The sequence below is a fragment of the Haemaphysalis longicornis genome, unplaced genomic scaffold (assembly GCF_048455015.1).
Source record: "Haemaphysalis longicornis isolate Haplotype H1 unplaced genomic scaffold, Haemaphysalis longicornis Haplotype H1 scaffold_43, whole genome shotgun sequence".
NCBI classification, from domain to species: Eukaryota; Metazoa; Arthropoda; class Arachnida; order Ixodida; family Ixodidae; genus Haemaphysalis; species Haemaphysalis longicornis.
In genome coordinates, this window is record NW_027526371.1 from 1,271,968 (window position 1) to 1,289,037 (window position 17,070).

The window sequence follows — 17,070 nt, forward strand, 5'->3', positions numbered from 1 at the left end:
TTAAGTGGCATATTATATGGTTAAGGGAAGTTGAATGGACAAGTTAAGGCATCACGGAGCTCACCAGCGCGTATATTCTGTGCTACAGTGGACCGCAAGAGAAGACAGAAAACTAGGTGAGGTTTTCATTACGCAGAGAAGCAACAGGAAACGAGGAAGAGTTTGTCAGAATTAGCGAGAAAGTCGCGTCTGCCGTGATCAATCTAAACAGGTAATATAGGTTAAAGATAGTACAGCGCTATGCGCCAACAACCAGCTATAATAATGAAACCGTAGACACCTTCTCCGAGTATGACAAATCAGCAATGAAGAAGGCAACAACACACAACACGATTGTGATGGCACTCTTTGACGCGAAGGTCGCAACAGTTGAGGAGATATACTCGTGCTTTTGCAGAGATAAATAACCCGAAGTTAATGAATATAACTTTGAACAAACGAAAGAAGGGGAAATTGACATGGAAAGTTCCTGAGGCTACAACAAACCACAAACTTTACTTCATAATAAGTGACACTCCAGGTATTTTTCAAGACGTAGAGGTGTCAAGATTCGTAGCGACGATCATAGGATGGTTAGATGCAAGCTAAGGCTGAATCTCAAAATCGAAAGGAGCAAAACGGAGAGAAAACTAAGAAACCCCGCATGGAGTCAGGGCCAGATGGCAGCAATGGTGGAAACAATTGTTATTATATTCAACCCCTACCTCAACCAAATAGGCATAACAGGTTACATCTTGTCGCACATCAAGGTACCGTAAGTCTGATCTCCTAAACTTCAACCCCCCGGTATACGCTTACGGCTGGATTTGCAATAAATTATGATCCTAAATAGTGCAAAGTGTTATATGGCAGGTTATCATGAATTCGCAGGTCCCTTTAAATATCGAAATCCTTCTAGCTGCTCTAGATAGCCCAGATGAATCCCTAAGAACTGCTCTTTCCCTTAACATTCATTATTACGCCTCATTTTGGTTTAATGAAAGCTTTATATTTTGGTACATTTCTCACCAGGTGTGCGGCCTCTTTATATATGCAGTGCAGAGTTCGCCGCCGATAAAAAGTCATGTACCGCCAGCAACGTACACCGCGAAATGGCAAGGCCAGGCCACCGCATACATGCGGCCAGATTTTTCGTTCGCTTTTCCAGCCTTGAGGGATTCATGGTGTCAACAAAGCTTGCCCGTAGCAGACGACAGTCTGAGCAGCGCAATAGCGGAAGTACGTCACCGCTGCAGAGAGCAGCATCATGGGAGGCAAGGCTCGCGCGCCGTCAACAGCGGAGAGTAAGCCGAAAGGAGGAGGAAACGCGGAGCGACGATAATGCCTGGTTTTTGATCTATGATTTCTCAGCTAATACTCATCGCTTTAACAAAATTCTTGCGGGAGGAGATTGCAAATACATTGCTTTATTTGGGTACATGTACATCCATGCATCGGCGGAAGGTATTTCAGGACCCCTTTAAGCCACTACCCGTGATATGCTAGTCAGCGGACAACAGTATCGAAGGCACTTGTGGGACTCCGACGTCGAGGTCCTCTAGAACTTTCACGCTTACTCGGACCCTGGCGAAATCGTCATGAGGCAGCGCTGGGAACAAAAACTCTGCTTACTTTTCTCGCGGAAACAGGGCTAGAAGCGGTCCTGTGAACCCTATGAACATATACATTTTATGTAGTGTGTATTTCCCCACCCCTCCGTTTTCTTGTTTACCATTTCTTTTTCTCTCTGATTTTCGCTGTCACCTCACTATATTTACCCCATCTGGAGTAGCAAGCCCTACCGTTAGTTGGGATGACCTCTTCAGCTTTCATAAAAGGCTGATCTCTCTCTCTTCCTTGTTTCCGTCTGTGCCGGCGCTGAAACCACCTGCTCGGGCTACACACGTCTCGATACACAAACAAATACTTATTTCATACCCAGCTTTCTCGCTGAAAATAACAACCTCTCGGGAACCTAGCAAAACCACTGTAGGAAAATGATATTTGGCATAAAGCTAGACGACAACGTGAAAATAAAACTCTAAAAGGAGAGTTCAGGTTTCTGACTATTTGTTTGTGTAATTCGCTGTCAAATATAACTCCCTATGCATTTTTATGGGATAGTTCCCATGGCTCAGGAACCCAGTCGCGCAACGTGCGCGACTTGAAACTGTGCACAAAGCAAGTATTCACCCCAAGCATCAGCCGTGCAAAAGAACTTTTCATTTTGCTAAAACATTTCAGAGTAATCACTGTTGAAAGGACTCCCATGAGCGGGAAAGCTGCACATGTTTTAAAATGAGTCATCTTGCGCTGGCTGTTTAGGCACTTCACATCAAGGACAAAAGGAACGTGCGACATGCACATACATGCTGGTAGAATTATTCCATCACTTTTCATTATTTTTCCGCCAAGTTTTCAAGGCTTTTTATTAACAATGCTTAGCTGCCAGTTTAATACACCTAAAATAAGTATGCGTGGTGAGGAGAAACTGCCTAGCAGGTTCTCTTCAGCTATTCTGCCGCGGCTGGGACCTGCCACAGTGCAAATAATTAGACGGGGGCGCTTGATGACTACGGCACAAAAACATATCCTTGAACGAAATACACGCACAGGGCAGGCAGTAACAACTCAAAGCTAAACAACCTGTACATAAATTTAAAAAATACCAATTCTCCAAAAGGCATACAGAAGAGTCCCCACCAACTGTTTCGGGCGATGAGTAGTAGTCCGCAGGGTGTCGTGGTTGCTGGTGACGATGCGAGGTGTGGCGTTGCGGGCTATGACGACGGCATCTCAAATTCCGGGGCGTCGAGGATCGATTGTGTACGAGGACAACGGGGCACCGTTGTCCTCGTACACAACGATCTGCTTGGCAGCCGCTCACAATATGGCGCTCTGTAGCAGCGGGCAGGAGGCAACCGTACACTGCCGGTCGTCGACGGGCAGCAAGCGGCATGTCGTCCAAGGGCGGAGCACACCAGGCGTTGTGCGCATCCATGAGTCTGGAGAAGCGCCTCGGCTCTAGGAGGCCAAGGCACCACGTAGACCCCTCTCGAGCTCGGTTCCCGAACACCCGACGAGCTCCGAGTCTTCAACCTGGACTTCACGCCCCTACCACGTTCTCCGTGCACTCCCCTCCTCGCGCCCCCCCCCCCCCCCCCCGGCGTTCTGTGTTTTGCCCTGTCCATTCCAGCTTTCCACTTGTACCCACTTCCCATTGTCCCGCGTCATCCCTTCGTGTGGCATGCCACTTCTTGCTTCACGGCGCAGCAACACTGAGGGCAGTCGCCGCAAGGGTACTGCGTGGGTATGTTTCCGCGAGGTTGTCGTCATTGCTGCCGTTACAACGGGAACCTTACCTAACAGTACAAGAAATGCACAAATCCCTAGCCATCTCCACTAACAAGAAACCTGGGGAAACGCGAAGCATGGAGTGTATAAGTGCATTCCTGGCGCTTTGGCATTTCTGCCAACGGCGATGAAACTGCTGAGGGGTAGAGGTATACAGCTTTGCTGTAAAGGTGTCTTGTCTTTGAAGCACAAAGCTCTCTAGCACGAGGCGTAAACGAGTGTCCCGGTGTTTTTTAGTACGCGTTACGAAGCGCTCCAGCACGCAGCGTAAACGAGTGTCCCGGTGTTTTTTAATACGCGTTACCTTCTAGCGCGAACCGTAAACGAGTTTTCGGGTGTTTGAAAACCGTGACTACGGCAGACGACGATTACGACAGCGATTTCGAATACGACGACGACAGGAGACGCCAACAGCCTCGGTCCATCAGGGGCCTTGCCCCTAAACCAATGTACGATTAAGATCAGTTGTACTGAAATAGGAATTTAGACATGCTCTTAGTACGATGTTTTTTTAGCTTTGGTAATAAATGTGCCGATGAACCCACAAAACGGCTTGCCTGAAAGATAATCGCAGTCGTTTTATAGCCACATGCAATTATATCTAGGCACAGCAAGCCTGAATTTATCTTTGAACACTAATGTTAATCAACATATGCAAGAGCAACATTTTCTCGTATAACTTACCCATAGCTATAAGAAAAGCCGCACTTGCAAAAAATTTAAAAAGAGCGGCCATGTCTTCAACGAAATCTGGAAAAGAAAACGAGCAGCTTGATTTCATTTCTCATAAGTTTGGCGGCTTTTCTTTGTATATACACGTGAAAGACATTTTCTTCTTAAAACCGCGTTTGTACGACAAGAGATAGAACATGGTGCACTGACATCACTACTAATGTTCATTTCCTTAATTCTTCAATGCTTGTGTTTCTATTCACATCAGTTATGAGAACTGGCTGGCCTATGCTTGCATGAAAACTTCACCCATCGCCCTTTTCGGTTGTCTTTTTTATTAAATGCGAGTTGAGGTACAAAGAAGCGTAACAGTTGTTTTATTTTTCGGTATTTGTATATCTAAAAAAACAAAGCCATTTTTTTCATAACTCCTTTACAGATTAGCATTGCTTTATCCCAAAAGATAGGAATCTATTAGGTCTGAGTCTATAAAGTAGATGTCGCAAGCAAGGTTTTGCATGCATTGATTGCATACGGTATCCTAGCCTTCACGGCAGCCCGAGCTAACTGACTCGCATTTATAACGCGTGCCATTCAGAATCGTCCTGTTGTATCAAATTTATCATATGCGTGAGCAGCAGCTACTTTCGAACAACAGGTGACTGCTTTTTGACTGTCTGTAATATTATTGCAATGAAAACTAGTGACACAACATTTTGTATTGTATTTTTTTCTCTCTCGTATAGCCACTTAAAAATAGTCATGCTATTCTAATATATTTGAAGAGCATAATGGAGGCACGATGTAGGCGTATAAAGTTATGCACAGCGTTTTTGCGTCCGTGTGAGCTTTAAAATACCACCCGGCAAGGAGTAGCCATGTCTACGAAACATTTAGTACATGCACTGCTTGATACTATTATTGTACAAGGCACCCACTCCTAAGGGTGTGGTTCCTTGTGAACAAAAATGTTTAACCCCTGGAGGTACAGAAATAATTGTGTGCAGGTTACGGTAGGAACCGGAACACATAATTGGACGGTTGTATTCGCTAATTTTTTTTTGCTACTTTGAACTCTCTTTTTTAAACTTTTTAGTTTAGTATTCAATTTCGATAGCGAGATATACAATCTCTATTATTGTGTTTGTACTGGACTATTTTTGCGATAATTTGTTTGTATTTTTCTTGTTGGTGTTTCAAAATACTGCCCAGGCACGTATCTCCATTTACGCTATTGTAACAATTGCAGGGGTACTTCCAGCTAAATTGCAATTTTTGCAATTTCAGGGCGGCACAAGGCCCGCTAATTTTGCTAGTTTTTATTTTTATTTTGAACGTCCTTGCGGGATTTTCTAGTTTATTCTTGGGTATTGGGGGTGTAGATATATGATACATAATTTTTATACAAAAAGGTGTATTTTTTGTATTTTCTAGTTTATCGGCATTCTGTCTGACTAATCATCACCATTTGGGCTATTATTACGATTAAAGTTGTTACTTCCTCCAAATCTTCATTTTTGTGGAAATGCAGGGCGTTGCAAGGTCCTGGCTGGAGGGGTGGAGCATACTCGGCAAAGAATGCTAAACATTTAAAAGACACATACCTACAGAGTGCCGTATACAAACAGAGGGCCGTATACATACACACAGAGTGCCGTACTAGTGCCGTATTTTTAGTTTCAGCGTTCCAGTAAATTATATATTCGAGCAGCCAATGACACCGCACGTTCTTTCAAGGGACAAAAGTTTATTGGAGTTAACTTGTCCTCCGTGAAAACTGAAATACACGAGTGGCGATGAAGCATTCACCACAATGAAGTGCAGAGACGGGTGTCAGAGAAACGAATGGCGAGCATTTGCACTACGAGCGTCTATCGTTTAATTGAGCAGCACTATAGCGGCATGGTTTTTCATCGTACCTCGTTCGTTGTCACGGTATGTAGCCACCGCTCTCACGCCGAGTCATGTCAAAAACACAGACTACAAAAAGATACGTGCTTTTTAGGCCTTTAGGCCTTCCAGCCAAAACTTGAAAGAATACTTGAAAAGGAGGTTTACATAGGCAGAACAATTCCAAAGTCCTGGAACTGCTGGCACTGGTCATATATGCCTCCATTACTTTGGGCAAAGAAAACTGCAGGTACATTTTAACACGAAGTCCCAGTGACCTTTTAGTCACGGATCCTCGTTTTTGATATTCAGCAAAAAAGGAGGCCGCGGAAGAAGGAGGTAAAGCAGTTACACTTAACGTGAAAGCTGTCAAGTGTGAGCAGTGATGTTCCAGAGAGTCCGCGAAGGCCTCTGTTTATTTTTAATATCACCGTGGCGTTGAAGCCAAAATTAGAGAAGTGACGGCGCCGCGACACCCGAAAACGTCGATAAAAAGACATTTCGATTGGGGGGCCATTAGGTTGCTGTTTTCATCACTTAATTCATGCTTTTCCTTATTTTAGAATTTTGTGCACTTATTTGCCGCCTAGGAAGGGCAACCTCCGTGGCAACGGCGCAGCGCAAAGATCACCCGCAACATTTTGTTTATAAGGAACGTGTGCCTCTGTGGTGCAATGGGATTGACATGGTCTTCGGCTCTCCAGGGACCCAGGTCCGTTGCGGACCATTGGACAGGTGACCTTTTCCAAGCCTCTCTTGGCCCCGCATTTGCTTCTTGCTTCACTGCAAATCACGCCGCGAGGCCATAGTGGTCTCCCGGCTCTCTCCCGCTCTGTTCTACCACCCTTCAAGAGTGCATGTATCCCATGCCAAAATGTAATAGTGCAAACATTAAGAAGTGTGTCATCTAGCGTAGTAAGGTTCGAGCTGAGCCACGTGGCAAATTTCGGGCCGCGGGCGTCATCATGATGGGCCGCAGTAACATTCAGAGACAACCTCATAGAGGAGTTGGCCTACACGTCAGTGAATTCTGTTGGGCCCGAAATTGCGTCACAGGAGCTCTCAGTCAGTCCAAGCCGGTGAATTGTGATCCAAACCCCTAGAAGGTCAACTGCGTCATACTCGGCGTCTCAGCTGCGGAGGTTGTATCGCATGGCATGCACCAGCTTCTGCTCTATCGTATCAACTCGAGCAAGGTGCCGGGCCTCCTTAGCACGTTGTAGGTATCGTTGGAAGCCGGCGCAGAGGTATTCGTTTGCTTCGTGGTATTCGTCTGCAGAGGTATTCGTCTGCTAATTTTGCTTCGTGGAGGAACGTTACATTACAATGTCTATAGGGTAAACATGACCCTGAAATTGGTGAACCTTTCTAGTCTGTAATAGCACAGATCCTTGGTGGGTGATGTTTTTCAACATTATACTTTTCTTATAAAGTGTTTCCACTCAAATTCTTATATCCTAACCCCACTTCGCATTCTACATTATCCTCTTTCCTATATTGCTTTTACACTAATCTTTTTACGAGATATGCAACACTGGCGGTAAAGCATATGAAGAGTTTTTATTAGTTACTTTTTTCCCTCGAGCCCCTAAAGCCATGTGTGATGACTGGCATCCCCCGGCCGCGACAACGCGCAAGCAGACGACGCAAACAAGCCGGCGGTGGAAGAGAATACGACGACGAGCGGGTACACGCGGAGCGCGGAGCGCGAGAGGGGAGTGTGCCGGCAGCGAGCAGCGACGAGACAGCGCAAGGATTCCTCTCGGGAGGCGGTTGAAGGGCAAGCCTGGAGCGTGCTTGCGCCGTGCTCCGAGAATCGTCCCGGGAGCTGCTCCGGGGTCCCTCTGCTGCAACACGGGGTGCCTGTTCCCACTGGCGAGATCCCGAGGCGTGATCCGGGCCGAGGTTCGGGGCGAGACCTCGAGTGGCCAGGCACGAGCGCGGGCATCGGCGTTCCGACCTGGGGCCTCTGAGTCTTAAAAGGCGGCACCGAGAAAGTGTACCGCCACGTCTCCGGACCACCGGCACCGTACACGGGGAGCGCTCAACACGTACTCCCGACGTCATTCCGCCCAGCGTCAAATAGACTAGACGTGAGCGCATCGCCTCCTTTTTTTCCCCTCCGCTCGAACCTTACTTCGGACTTGTGTAACTTTATTTTCGCCTCCGCATTGTGAGTGTGCTGCATTGTGTTACCGTTACCGTTCCTAGTGCATTTCTCTAGCGTTTGTGTGTCCGCCAAAGAATATGTTTTAAGTGCAATGCACTTCTTAAGCGACCCTGAACCTGCGTCCACCGGCGATGTCCGCGCACGTGGAGATGGGCGCGCGCAGCCTGGCCGCTGACATGGCACATACCCACGTGGGGGATTGGCCAGGAATCTCCTCGTCTTCCTTGGCAACGGGGGAGCTGGGCGCGCGCTGCCTGGCCGCTGACATGGCACATACCCGCGTGGGGGATTGGCCAAGAATCGGGCGTGAGAAGGGCTAATGCACCTGCTTAAAGGAGTACTGACACGAACTTTCAAAGCTGAGATCCGCTCTAGCAATCAAGTACAACGACAACACAAATAGGCGTCTGTGAATAAATGCATCTTTCTTTCTTTGTAGTTGTGTGTGTGTGTGTGTGATCTCTCTTTCGCGAACATTACCGAACCGCGCAAATTCAACTGGTGCATTCGCACTTTCACATTCTTCCCCTCGGGGAAATGCGGGGAATTTTTTAACATGTGCTGAACCCATGGCGTCACTTGTCGTTGATCATCCTCCGCGAGCCACACACCCGCCTGCTTAACACGCGGCCTCACAATTTCTGGCATCCGCGACAAGACCGCGTACTCGAATTCCATCTTGAGACGAAGCAGGCAAGTGGGTGTGGCAAGCGAGGATGGAACTTCAAAAGTTGATGTCCATTGGGAAGGAGCTAGGACTGTCCGGACCAGCTCTAAAAGAATGGATTGACGAGGAACGAATGAAAGAAAGGGACCGGAGCGCAACTGAATGCGAGGCGGCTAAAGAAGCGGCAATACTGGCCCAGAAGACAGAGTCCGAGACCAGAGCGTGCATTGAGGCTTAACGTGCCATGCTAGAACTGAGGCTACAACCTCAGGAGCGGTCGCAGGGTTCCAACGCGAGTTCGGACGGCGTGGGAAGTGACAGCGCCATTAATGCGGCACAAAGCTTCCACAGCCCTTACAAGTTGATTCCCGCTTTTATGAGGAACGAGACGAGCTCGACGCTTATATACAGCGGTTCGAGAGAGTGGCAACAAGCCAAGGTTGGCCTTCGGACAAGTGGGCGCTCTCATTACACTTGTGCCTTACAGGTTAGGCGCTCAGTGCCGTTGGCCGCATGTCGTCTGACGATGCAATGGAGTACACGAAGCTGAAGAAGTCCCTTTCACAGAGGTTCAGATACACCGAGGAGGGCTACAGGTGCAAGTTTAGGGAGTCTAAGCCACAGAATTCGGAGACAGGCCGTCAATTTTCGGGCCGCCTACTCGGCTACTTTGACAACTGGCAGAAGCTGGCCAAAACGGAGCAGACGTACGCCGCGCTCCGAGACAAAATAGTGGTCGAACAATTCCTGAACAGCTGTCACGAGAAGCTGGCCATTTTTCTCAAAGAGAGGGGCTACAAAAACCTGGACCAGCTAGTCGAAACCGCCGACCACTAAGTTGAAGCGCATGGTCTCACCAACTTGGCAAGAAGCCGAGAAGACGAGAGGTGCTGGCAGCCTGAAGTCGACAGGCCTTCTGACCAGGAGTATCCTAAGACGAGGCCTTACTGCTTGTTATGTAATAAGCAGGGCCATCGGCCAGCAGACTGTTGGACGAAGTCGACGTCTCCGTGTTCCAGCCAGCCAAGCAAGAAGAATGCCTTCTGCTTAATGGGCCGCAATCTCGGACACCAGGCTGAAGCTGGCGCAAACCTGCCCGAGAACGAGGGTCAAGCAGCAAGCTTATTGCCTGGACCCAATTCCTTTGAGATGGAAGCACCGACCAAGTTTGAACGACGCCAGGCTCCGCCAGAGTAGGACTGCAGAAACAGACGCAAGGTGTCTCACGAAAGGAAGCCGGTAAAGCAAGCACTTTTCTTGGAGAAGGCAGCGTCCGCGTCCCAGAAGACCGGCGCGGTCGGAACCTGTCGTCGTCTTCGCCAGCTGTAGCAGGATCGAAGTCCCACAGTTGCGCCTACGCATCAAAAAGCGAGGCTCCAAGAACAATGCCACAGGTACCTGCCGTTGCTGACAGCCCCTGCACTATCACTTCTGCTGACTTATGTGCGCTACAGCAGCAATACCCTTCTCTCTGAAAGTTTTTCGGCGAGGTCGGCAGAAAGGGGACATTCACCGCAGCCGTGATCGAGTTCGTGAAGACTGCTGGGGTTCTTTATCGACGGCATCAATTGCCCTCCGGAAAAGGAAGACAGCAACTCGTCGTCCCCCAGGAACTACGGGGCATCGTCTTGGACAAGGCCCATCAAGGAAAACTGGGCAGTCACAGGGGTATCAGGCGAACCATGGACCGCGTCTGAAAGGACTTCTACTGGCCTGGGATGCAAGCTGACACCGCACGCTTCGTACAGTTGTGTCTCATGTGTCAGTGGGCTGCGCCTAAACACCGAGTAGCCACGAGAGATCGTGGCGGAGATCGAGGCATTTTGGCGTGTTGCCATCGATCTGGTCGTCCACCTCTTGCCCAGCGCCTAGAAGAGAAACCCCTCCACAGGGTTCTAGATGCCACACGCACCCAACAACGAAGTTGCGGGTGTGTCATTTCCTCTAACTCCTGCACTACCACCGACTGCTAGTGCCGATTAACCTGTACATTTCCCACCAACTGACAGAGTAGGCACGGATGAGGGCATCTTTGTCCAACTTTTAAGTAGGCAGTTTAGTCTACAGAGTGGTTTCAAAAGAGTGGCACACGTTGTTTCTTTTGTTGGCTTCCCTTTCATTGGGCTAGAGAATGTTTTGGGCTGTTTCGGACAGTACTCTTGTCGTGGTGCTAGAACGTCTGGCACGACAGAACGTGCTTCAGTGCCATATGTCTCGTCGCGGCCGTGCTAACATTATGTGCCGAGTTTTGTTTGCCCCAAACAAACCTTCTGGGCAGGGGGGTGAATGTGATGACTGGCATCCCCCGGCCTCGACAACGCGCAAGCAGACGACGGAAACAAGCCGGCGGTGGAAGAGAAGACGACGACGAGCGGGTACACGCGGAGCGCTGAGCTCGAGAGGGGAGTGTGCCAGCAGCGAGCAGCGGCGAGACAGCGCAAGGATTCCTCTCGGGAGGCGGTTGAAGGGCAAGCCTGGAGCGTGCTTGCGCCGTGCTCCGAGAATCGTCCCGGGAGCTGCTCCGGGGTCCCTCTGCTGCAACACGGGGTGCCTGTTCCCGCTGGCGAGATCCCGAGGCGTGATCCGGGCCGAGGTTCGGGGCGAGACCTCGAGTGGCCAGGCATGAGCGCGGGCATCGGCGTTCCGACCTGGGGCCTCTGAGTCTTAAAAGGCGGCACCGAGAAAGTGTACCGCCACGTCTCCGGACCACCGGCACCGTACACGGGGAGCGCTCAACACGTACTCCCGACGTCATTCCGCCCAGCGTCAAATAGACTAGACGTGAGCGCATCGCCTCCTTTTTTTCCCCTCCGCTCGAACCTTACTTCGGACTTGTGTAACTTTATTTTCGCCTCCGCGTTGTGAGTGTGCTGCATTGTGTTACCGTTACCGTTCCTAGTGAATTTCTCTAGCGTTTGTGTGTCCGCCAAAGGATATGTTTTTAACATGTGCTGAACCCATGGCGTCACTTGTCGTTGATCATCCTCCGCGAGCCACACACCCGCCTGCTTAACACGCGGCCTCACAATGTAAGGTAACCGATTCGGCTTGAAGGATCACTGGTCTAATTGGGCGCACATCACAAAATGCCGCGTGGTTTATAGCATGCCGTGTATAGCCTACAGTAACAGTCTGGCCGTAACACTTGCTGTTACACAGCGCAGTTTTCTCCACATAATCACTCGGGCTCAGTAACTTCATCTTGCTCGTGGTAATGCCTGTCAGCAGGGATTTGTGCTTCAAAGAGAAAAGCAACCAATTTATGCCAAGCAGAACAAGTCACTCGCATTACTTCGTTCCTTCGCTTCGCTATGAAGTAGCACGATGTTGCCGTTGTATTCGAAGTGAGAATAAGCATAACATTTGCATTGAGTTTTCTAATGCGTGACGCGCCTGTAGGGAAAAACGAGAGCAGCTGCCGGAAGTAGTTCGCCTTTGGTTATATTTTATGTAATTCAGTCAGTTTCCTTGGCAGAAACCGCCTCCGGATGGATGTTCCGGATGGAACCGATGTATCCATTTACGGATGGATGCAAGCTCGACTTATTGCAACGGGTCGGAACGTTCCCTTGTAGATGACATGCTTCGATGCGCACAGGAACAACTTCGGACTTGAGCCCCCGACATACCTTTCAATAAGTTGCGCTCATGCCTTGCAACAATATGCACCATATGAAAGTTTAAACCAATGAGCTGGGGAAATCACAGTAGCATATCAGCGCGTTCTGACAAAAAAAGCTTCTTTATATGTGAACGTCGGACAGACCGGAAGTGCAGAAAAAGAACAACAATTTTAAAACTTATGGCGGGTGTGCATGAACGCGATAACACATATTCTCAGTACCAAGAAATGCTGGGTGCTCATAATATGCGGAATGCTAAAAGTTGGAGACCTCTCTAGATTAATTCTGAAATTTCTGAAAGACGACGTTCTAACAAGCAAAAAATTGTGGAACGCGACTTTCGGCTCAGATGCCTTTAGGCCCGTAATGACTATTTCAGAAATTTATGACATGTACAAAAATGTTTTCAAATCTATAGCACTGAAGAAAACTGTGGGATTTTTAATAGCAATTACAAATATGAAACTCTGTCTGCTGCAGTGTTTGATAGCCAACAACGTTCACAAATACAGGTTAACATTTAAGCATAAACTCACCAAGGTTTGACAGTGGGGTTCTTTTTCACTACAACCGGTTATAACACAAATAGATGCGTATTCTCTAAAGGATTGTAGTTAAGCCACTAATATACAGGCACACAAGCTGTTTGGACAAAGGCAACTGCGTTCAAATCGTGGCAAACATCAACTTCTTGTAAAGCGTTTTATGTGAAGGCTGACTGAGAAAGCACACTGACCTCATGCAGCACCGACGTGTTCCCGGACAATTCGTTCAGTGGCATGCAGTAGATGGAAAAAGAAAGTTTGTTGGAAGATGCACAAAAAGAAAACAAGAAGTGTGTGCCACCTTCTCATTCAAAAGACCGCAGTAAACATTGTTACTTTGTCAATGACCTATTCATCATATATGTACAGCTGTAAAAGTCGCTAATTAGCTTGCCACAAATATTTGTAGGTTTTTTCGTGACCTTATACTGCACAAATGGATGGCCAAATATTTCCAATTTAACTGGAACAAAACACTGATATCTTGGAACTACAAATCAGATCTAGGAAAACCGTAGGTTTCGTTTGTTTTTGAAATGGAAGGAAACAGTGAACGAAATGAGTGTTCATACCTGGTATTTACGGGAAATGGCGAACCTATTTGCCTGTGAGGAAATAATGACAGTGAAGTTATTGATGTGAAGCAGAATTATGATCACTTTATAGTGTTTATCTCCAATGTGGAAGTACCAGACAATCTTACAGTTGCTTCCAAAGCTAAACAGCAGGCCATCATGTTCGTTGTGGAATATGGTTTCACTGGTTCGCATATATCACCTCGCAAGACATGAATAGTTTTTCATTACTATGCGTAAGTTCACTCTGTCCTCTGCTTAATAACACACGAGTAAAAACTGAACCCATACCGAATATAAATGAGCACCGCAAACTGGGCAAATATGCGTGCGCTCACGAAAGCTACAGCAAAAATTGAGGAGAGGTTTAAAACTAATGCAAGACGCAAACACAGCGCGGTGTTTTTGCCTGCTCTTATTGTTAGCTTACATCCCATTTTGCTCTATTGTCGCCAAGGATATACCAAACAGCCCCATTTCTTTCGTTACGAGATCAGAGCTCACATTGTCACACTAGTAGTAAAGCATGGTGGAAACTCCTTACTGCAATGTTGGTGTGACTTATTAAAACACTTGTGCAGTCGATGCGCTAGCTGCCTGCAAGTAATTGCGGCCAGAAGCCAAAATATACATTATTGCTCTTTTTCTGGCTTGTCCACCCAAAGGTAATGTTGGACATTTCAAGTATATATACAGGACGTGGCTTCTATTTCAGCAATGCTGTCCATGCTCACTGAAAATATTACTCGAGGCCCTTGGGTTGCCTTGCGTAGCTTCAATGGGAAAACAATAAGGATTCTACAGGCTTTGGCATGCTTCCTGCACTTCTGTAGTTACTGCGTACTTGAGTAATCGACCACGAGAAGTCTGTGCAAAATCTTCAGTGCAATCGATGTGGTAGGACGTGCCATCCAGAAACCGTACGCTAGTCACTGCAACTGTTGTAACGATCCCCACGCAGGCCGAAGGTTTTTCCAGGCGCTATGAAGCCAAGACTCGCGCGTGCACTTGGCGCAATGCGGGGCTCACGCATCCTATATGATTTCTTTATTGTATTTCTCTTCTTGGCACTACTTCGTACGTCAACCCTGTTCCAAGAGAGCGCGTTTAATTCTAAAGCCATCCGCTGTCCACAACGCCGGCTTGTTTTGCTTCATGGGACCATTAACGCTTTAGTCTTAGTTAGGCCATAGCCTACACAAAACAAATTCGTTGTTCTTGCGTTGCATATTTCTTTTTAGTGGCCCACCGCTGAAAAATGCAAATTTTTGAAACGCGTTTATATAAGGTTAAAATTAGCACAGGTTCATATTCCTCCGAATCAAAAAATGAAAATACGTGAAACACTAAATAAATAGGTGTTGTGAGGATGTCTGCCACCAGCGCCACTCACATATGATCAACATGAATGTAGACGTGTCCACGTTCTACACTGTTCATCCGCCTTGAGAGTACACGTGTCAAAACACGGCAGCAGCATCATCATCGCAGTCAAGTGCCAACAATCCACGGCAGCTGCATCGCGGACGCTTAGAACTAATAAGAAGCTGCTTCCCGCTTTTGCTCTCCATTAACACGACAGCGCGGAATGGTGCTCATGGTTTCTCAATCCTTCGGTCTAGGAATAAATCTTCCTTACGGTTTGTAGTGGAGGCGCAGCAGTCCTAGTTTCTTATCCCGGAGCTCCGCGCTTTAACATTTGATCCTCCTGCAATGCCTCGCGACGATAACCCTCTGCCAACGCCAACACCCATCTTCTGCTCTGGTGCGCTCCGTAAGCGGGACCCTCCCTAGTTTAACGTCACCGATTAGCAAGAGGTCGACGACTGAATTGCTGCGTTCCAAAAGGTGCGCACCCATAACACTTGCGCGGCTGCCTAAAGCTCAATAACGTCACATTTTCTTTGACTGGCGTCGCTGAGCTATGGTTCCGGAACCATGAAGCCGGTCTTAAAACGCGGCCACAGTTTAAAGACGACTTCGAACCAGTATTTGGCCGTCCCATTGCACGAAAACTCCGGTCGAAGCAGTGTTTACGTGAGTGTGCACAGCGAAGGGGTGAAAACTTCACTTCTTACATTGAGGTCGTCTTCGATCTGTGCAGTAGGGTTAACAGTGCCATGCCGGAACTAGGAAGAATAAACACATCCTGAAAGGCATTCTTGTGAAAAAACCCCAAACTGTTGCAGAGGTCCTTACCATTAGCCAGACTTGATGAGCTGCACAAGCAGCGCGCTCTAACTTGGCGACCCGTCGCACAAGATCAGTTTATGTCCAGCTTGGCTGCTGAGGACAGCGACGGTGCCTTGTTTCAGCGGGTACAGCAGTTTGGCGCGAGGAACTGCCTCCTAACTTGTTCATAATCATCTACTGTCCGAGGCCATAAATCTTATTTCAGTCCTGAGCTCAAGCAAGTTTCTGACTGCTTTCCAGCTGCACTGCAGCTAAGCCAAGTTGCTGCCCCAGTGCCATTTTGGACACTACGCCATCAGCCCATGCCACCGCAATTCTAGCTTATGCCGACGCCTTACATTCAATGTCGATGGCAGCTCCAAAGACCTTTGGTGACTCTATCCCACGACAACCTTACGCTGAAGTCGCCGCCAGATACATACATGGGAGCCCCATCGTTTTCGCGCCCCGCCTACTTGTATGTCGCCCGGCATGCCCTGGACTGCTGCTCACTAAAACGAATCAGAAAACCCTTGGACTGGTGTGAACACGCCTCTTATGATGCAGGCATCAGCCAGGGAAGCTGTAAAGATGGGGCAGAAGCGCATCGTATTTGAGCGCCTCTGGTGAAGCGGACTAAGTTCATCCTCGGCGTAAGCCTCGGCTAGTGACTGTTACGATTCCAAGCCGCGCTGGTTGGCTTATTTCACGCACTCTAAAGCAGACAACATGGCACAAGCGTGGTATGCTGACTACTGACATATCGATAATGTCGATCGAACGATAGCGTCACATGTCAAGCATTTTGTTTCACAGAAACAAAACCGAAGCTGGTCGGAATTCGAATATTGGACATCGTCCAATCAAGTCTCACCTTGTGTTGACGTCACTGTTTTTATTTGTGCCGCCGCCGCAAACCCCACATGGTATTTTTTTCTTTGGGTATTTATAACATACATACTGCCTTATCGCCCTGATTAACGTTGGAAACTGTTTATTTGAGCAAGTCTACACTGTGTAAGCAAAAAAGCTGCAGGTGTCACCTAAGTATGGGGCCTAAGAGGTGAGACGCGATAGCGTTACTTCGAATTTCAGGGAGCGTTTTCGAACGCAGTTGCTGTATTGACGACCTATGCTTCACGAGCACTGAAACTAATCGAAGAGAGAAAAATATCAGGGAGTGGTTTTAATCGGCGATGCGGACGAGAGGCACAGTCCCTGTGTATTTCTGTGGCTTAAGATGTAAGCGTAAAAGGCTGCGACTGCGGATTGGTCACTGGTCAGTTTGAGCGATAAGGTGTCAGTGTCAGTGTTATAAAATGTTTATTCTCTGATGCTTCAGCCGGACTGAACATTGTTAATTTTGGGGGGAAGCGAGAAAGTGTGTGCAGGAAGATCTTTGTTACGGAAGAAATACTTGAGG